This window comes from Arachis ipaensis, chromosome B10, assembly GCF_059453495.1.
Source record: "Arachis ipaensis isolate K30076 ecotype BB chromosome B10, ASM5945349v1, whole genome shotgun sequence".
Classification (NCBI taxonomy): domain Eukaryota; kingdom Viridiplantae; phylum Streptophyta; class Magnoliopsida; order Fabales; family Fabaceae; genus Arachis; species Arachis ipaensis.
The window spans coordinates 93,665,044-93,671,389 of record NC_142435.1 but is presented as its reverse complement, the minus strand read 5'-3'; the positions used below and the strand labels follow the sequence as shown (position 1 = coordinate 93,671,389).

The window sequence follows — 6,346 nt, the reverse complement described above, 5'->3', positions numbered from 1 at the left end:
TTTCTCATCATGTAGTCTAAGAGTGAGTTCACCCTTTTGTACATCTATGATGGCTCCAGCAGTAGCCAGGAAGGGTCTTCCCAGAATTATTGAAGCTTTGGCTTCTTCCTCCATATCTAACACCACAAAATCAGCAGGAAATATAAAATCTCCCACTTTCACCAACAAATCCTCAACTATCCCATGAGGGAATTTAAAAGTTCGATCTGCCAATTGGAGGGCCATTCTTGTTGGTTTGGCTTCCTCAATCTTCATTCTTCTCATCATTGTTAGAGACATCAAATTGATGCTGGCCCCTAAGTCACACAAGGCCTTCTCCACCATGACTTCTCCTATGATGCAGGGGATTTGGAAACTGCCTGGGTCCTTCAATTTCTGAGGCAATTTGTGCTGAATGATGGCACTGCATTCTTCAGTTAACAACACAGTTTCCTCATTTCTCCAGCTTCTCTTCTTGGTCATTAATTCTTTTAAGAATTTTGCATAGAGTGGCATTTTCTCTATTGCCTCAGCAAACGGAATGTTGATTTGGAGCTTCTTGAAAATCTCCAAGAACCTGGAGAATTGACCATCCTTTTCACTTTTCATCAAACGTTGAGGATATGGTGCTTTAGGTGTATAAGGCTTCAGGACCTCTTTTTCTTTTTCTTTTGTTGCGGACGGTGTAAAAGATTGTCCTTGTTCCTTGTCTCTCACATGTTCCCTTGCTTCATCCTCTGTGGTTTCCTTTGAGATCTCCTTTAGATTCTTTCTACTTCTGAGGGTTATGGCCTTACATTCTTCCCTTGCAATAGCCTTGGCAGCATGAGAAACGCTTGTCCTAGGAGTTTGCTTAGACAAATACAAAATTTGATTTTCTAGCTTCTGGATGGCAGCTCATTGGTTTTGCAGGTTAGAATTTACTTCTTCCTTAAAAGCTTTCAATTCGGTTATGTCTTGTCTCATGGTTGCAAGCATTCCTTCTATCCTGTTTAATTGATCTTGAAATTGTTGGTTCGGGTTAGGTTGGGTAGGTTGATTATTTTGGCCATGATACGGTGGTTGGGAGTAAGTGTTTTGTGTGGCTTGGTATGATCTTTGGTTGGAGTTTTGGTATGTGGAATTGTTATGTTGGTTGTGGTTGTAACGCTTGTGGTTTTGTGGTTGGGTTTGTTGGTTCCCCCACCCAAAGTTTGGGTGATTTTTCCATCCTGGGTTGTAAGTGTTGGAATGTGGATCATATGATTGCCTTTGTTGGTTTCCCACATAGTTGGCCTCTTCCCAATCACCTCCTTCAATGCTTACTTCCTCTTGATCTTGTGTGTGTATTGCAGCTACTTGCTTTGTTTCTAATTGCCTGGTAAGCTCTGCTAGTTGCTTGGCAAACACCTTGTTTTGGGCTAGAATTGTATCAACATGGTTCAGCTCCATGACTCTCTTAGTGTTGTGCCTCTCTGATGCATAGTAGTACTCATTCTCAGCCACTGTCTCAATTACTTCAATGGCTTCTTCCACAGTCTTTTTCCTGTTCAATGAACCTCCTGATGAATGGTCTACAGCCTTCCTTGATTCATAAGAGAGTCCATCATAGAAAATATGCAATTGCACCCAATCATGGAACATGTCTGGTGGGCATTTCCTTGTCAAATCCTTGAATCTCTCCCACGCCTCGTAGAGAGTTTTACCATCTTGTTGTCTAAAAGTCTGAACCTCAGATCGAAGCCTATTGACCTTTTGTGGGGGGTAGAAACGTGCCAGAAACTTGCTTTCCACCTCATCCCATGTTGTTAGACTCCCCCTTGGGAATGATTCCAGCCACTTAGCTGCTTTGTCCCTAAGTGAAAATGGGAACAAAAGCAGTTTATAGGCATCTTCCTGGACTCCATTGGACTTCACAGTGTCACAAATTCTCAGGAATTTTGTGAGATGTTGGTTGGGATCTTCATTAGCACTCCCACCAAATGAACAATGATTCTCCACAAGTGATATTAGCTGTGGTTTGAGTTCAAAATTGTTGGCCTGAATGGGTGGTTTCTGAATGATGCTACCACAATTCCCAGAGGTTGGGTTTATGTATGAACTAAGAACCCTCCTCTCAGGAATGGCATTGTTTCCATCAGCTCTCTCATGGTTGTGAACTTCTCTATCCATGTTGAGATCTAAAGCTTCCTCAAAATTGTCCTCAGATTCTCCTTCAGATTCCTCTTCTCCCAGTACTCTCTTCCCTCTTGCTTCCCTTCTCAGTCTATGAAGGGTCCTCTCTGGTTCGGTATATGGAGGAGTTGATGTCTCTCCTCTCCTACCTGTCATACAAGAACACAGCACAGGCAACAATCAAGTGAAATACTCTTGGTTAATGGAAGAGTATGGTTAGAGCAATTGAGGAATTAATTCAAACAGTTAGTGAGTCAGTGAGTTAGTTGCTTGAATTTAAAGGCATAAAGAAAGAAAGCATGTAACAGAGTGCAGAAATTGAAATTCAACAAGTAACGTGTACTGAATTAATCAAAACAAAAAAAATGCTCAATCTAGTTAACTTCCAATTTGAGAATTGTCAATCGAAAACCAATCCCCGGCAACTGCGCCATAAACTTGATGCGCATAAACTAGTTATGCTACGATTTAGGAAATTGCACGATCGGCAAAATTCCTTCCGGCAAGTGCACCGGTTATCGTCAAGTAAAAACTCACAATAGAGTGAGGTCGAATCCCACAAGGATTGGTTGAGTGAGCAATTCGGAGTAGAAGTGTGTTCTAGTTGAGCGGAATCAAGATTTAGATGAGAATTGCGGAATGTAAAATTGGCGGGAAAAGTAAATGACAAGAAATTGAAATGCTAAAAAAAATTGGAAGTCCCAAGGTGCCCTTGATTAATAGTTACTTATTAGTTTAAATCGTTAGAATTTAATGTTTTTTTTTATTGCTTTTGTCATATGTGTGCTGTCCATGATACCTGTTGCATCTTCACCTTGCTTATTTGTATGCTTGTCCCCTTTTGAATCAAATGAAAAAAGAATGAGTGTTTTATAAAAGACTAGAGTAGAGTTCATACTATGGAGTAAGTTCCTGAGTTTGTGGTGTGGTCATAAGTTAGCTAAGTTGGTTCAACCACAAGGTGGGAAGACAACTATCTGTCATGAATACTATGCTTTGAACGCACCCCATGAGACTAGCTAAATAATAAGATCCTAATAAGAAAAAGGGAAAGAACAATCAAAGTTGAAGAATAAAATAATAATAATAATAATAATAATAATAATAATAATAATAATAATAATAATAATAATAATAATAATAATAATAGCAAGAAAAGAGGCTAGGCACTAAGGGTTTGAGCCTTGAGGGATGTGTCTGTGGTGTTCTGTACCAATGATCTGCTTGGATTACTAAGCTCTCAGGGGTGCTTTATCAACTGGTAACTTGGTTAACTAACCCGGTATTATCAGCTGAAAGTCCACTATCAAGAGCAATCTTTGCTACAGAACATTTAGTAACCCAAAGAGGTGCTGGACACCAAGACCTCAAGGAAAGAAAATAAACAAACCATGTGCCTGTGGTGTGTATGTGATGGGTTATTTTGGTGGAAAAATGAATTTCTCCCAAAACACCCAAATCTAACCGGCAAGTGCACCGGGTCGCATCAAGTAATAATAACTCACGGGAGTGAGGTCGATCCCACAGGGATTGAAGGATTGAGCAATTTTAGTTTAGTGGTTGATTTAGTCAAGCGAATCAAGATTTGGTTGAGTGATTTGTGATTTGCAGAATTCAAATTGCATGGAAAGTAAAGGAAATGGGTAATTGACATGAAATTAAAGAGAACAGGAATTTAAATGCTGAATCTTAAAGAACAAGAAATTAAATGGCAGAAACTTAGAACGCAAGAAATGTAAATTGCGGAATCTTAAAGTGCAAGAAATGTAAATAGCTTGAATTGTAAAGGGGATTGGGACTTGGATTTGCAGAAATTAAACAAGGAAAAGTAAATTTGCATCAAGCAGAGAAGTGGAAGAGGGTTTGGGTTAAATCGGATCTTGAAGCAGAAAAGTAAATGAACATGAAAACAGTAGACAGAGAATTAGAAATTGAAAGTTCAGATCTCAGGACCCAGAGACTAGAAAACCGAGTCTAGATCTCAATGCCTTCCTAGATCCAACAAGAACAATTGCAAGGGAATTGTAAATTGCAAGGAAAGTAGATGAAGAGCAATTTAACAGAATTTAAATTCAATCAAAAAGTAAATAAAGCAGAGAGATCCAAGGATGAGATTGAAACAGAATTTCTTCAATTCTCCAACCTCAGATCCAAGACAATTGTAATTGAAATTGAAAGCAATAAAACTAAGAGGAAGAGAAGTGAATTCTCCTTCCCCAAGACTAAGAAATTAAAGATCACTCAATATCCAAAGCTCTCCGAAAACTATTATAAAAATTCAAAGGAAAGCTTCCCGAAGAACTTGAATTCTATCCTATTTATACACTTTCTTCAAATGATCTTCAAGCCTTGAGTTGGGCCTTTGCTCTTGGTGGAATTGGGTTGAAAGAGGCCTTGGTTGATTGCTCTTGGAGTTTGGAGAAGAACCAAAGTGAACCAAATGAACCGGGTTGGAGTTTTGCAAAAGTTGGAGTAAAAGTTGGAGCAAAAGTTAGGGTCTAACTTTTGGTCTAACTTTTCATATCAGCCACCATAACTTGCTGCTATCCACGTTGGGGCAAAAGTTAGGGGTCTAACTTTTGCTCCAACGTTGGCCTTCCTTAGTGCACTTGTGGCGCCAACATTAGCCCAAAAGTTAGGGGCTAACGTTGGCGCAAACTTTTGCTCCTCCCCTTGTAATTTTCATGTGCCAACGTTAGCCCAAAAGTTAGAGGCTAACGTTGGCGCAAACTTTTGGTGCCCAGGGAGGTTTTTCTTATGCCAACGTTAGCCTCAAAGTTAGGGGCTAACGTTGGCGCAAACTTTTGGTGCCCAGGGGTGATTTTCATGTGCCAACGTTAGCCCAAAAGTTAGGGGCTAACGTTGGCGCAAACTTTTGGTGCCCAGGGAGTGATTTTCAAGTTCCAACGTTAGCCCAAAAGTTAGGGGCTAACGTTGGGGCTAACTTTTCACCCAAAAGTTTGTGCAAAAGTTTGAGACTAACTTTAGGTCCAGCTTTTTGCTTCCTGGTTCAATTTCACTTATTCCATTGTCCTCTCTTTACTCCTAGCTATTCCTTCTTGCTTCAACCTTTCTCCAAGCTTTCTTCACCTATCATTAATCAACCAAACACATCAAAGCTATGCTTAAAATCATGAGATATTCATTCTTTCATAATATGTGACAATTATAGTATAAAACCTCATGAAATAGCATGAATTTATACATGGTTGATTAAATCAAAGGAAACATGAAAATCTACCCAATTAGCTTGTTTATGGCTCAAGAAAGTGAATAATTCAATTGAAAACTAAAGAAAAAGACTAGTGAAAATAGGCTAAGATGACTTGTCATCAGTATGTATGGGGGAGAGACTTGAGGAAGTAAGTCCTTAGGGGTGCTTCAACACCTAGTACCTTGAACCAACTGGTTCGAGAGTGTTGGCTGAAAGCTTATTTTAAAGAGTTGCCCCCTTACAGAGCACTTAGCCTAAGAACACAAATAAGCCCTGAAATGACAACAAAAGGATTAATGAATAAAAGTCTCATGGGATACAATCACAGTGAGTATTCTAGGACATGATAAAGGTCTGAAAGCCAGTCAAGGAATGAACATAAGTTGCTATGCATGAAACCACCATAAAACCAGAAACATGACTTCCACAAGAATGACTCATTTCTCTTGGCAGTCCATTCATCATTCTCTTGTTCCAGTACTTGCTTAGGGACAAGCAAGCTTTAAGTTTGGTGTTGTGATGCCAGGGCATTTTGGCCAGTTTTACTGACCTTTTCTTTACTGTTTTTAGGGTAGTTTCATGCATTTTCTTAGAAAATAAGCTCTTTTTGGGTAGATATTCACTTACATCTTGATTCAAGCATACATTGTGCACTTTACATGATTTCACGAGGATTTTGCATGAATTTAATGACAAATTGGATGTTGCATTTCCCATGACATGGATTAGAACTTTGATGCACTTTATTGCTTGATTTCAGGACAAAAGAAGCAAGGAAGAACCACGTTAGCAGCCACGTTAATCTAACTAACGTGACCTCTAACGTGGAATGGGAGCTAACTTGCAAAGTTAATGAGAAAAGTAATCGCCAATAACACCCTCGAAGCCATCATAGCCCACGTTAAGAGTCACGTTAACTTAGTTAACGTGAACTCTAACGTGGAAGAAGACAATAAGGCTAACGTTAGTGACACTCCCCTTTGTCACTAACGTTGGACC

General features: G+C 39.5%; 1 non-coding gene across 1 annotated transcript; it reads left to right on the top strand.

Moving 5' to 3' along the window:
• The first annotated feature begins 1,600 nt into the window (after positions 1-1,600).
• On the top strand, positions 1,601-1,704 carry LOC148580905 (small nucleolar RNA R71). Its single transcript, XR_015895223.1, has one exon. It is a non-coding gene; the product is annotated as a small nucleolar RNA R71 (small nucleolar RNA).
• The last annotated feature ends 4,642 nt before the right edge of the window (positions 1,705-6,346 follow it).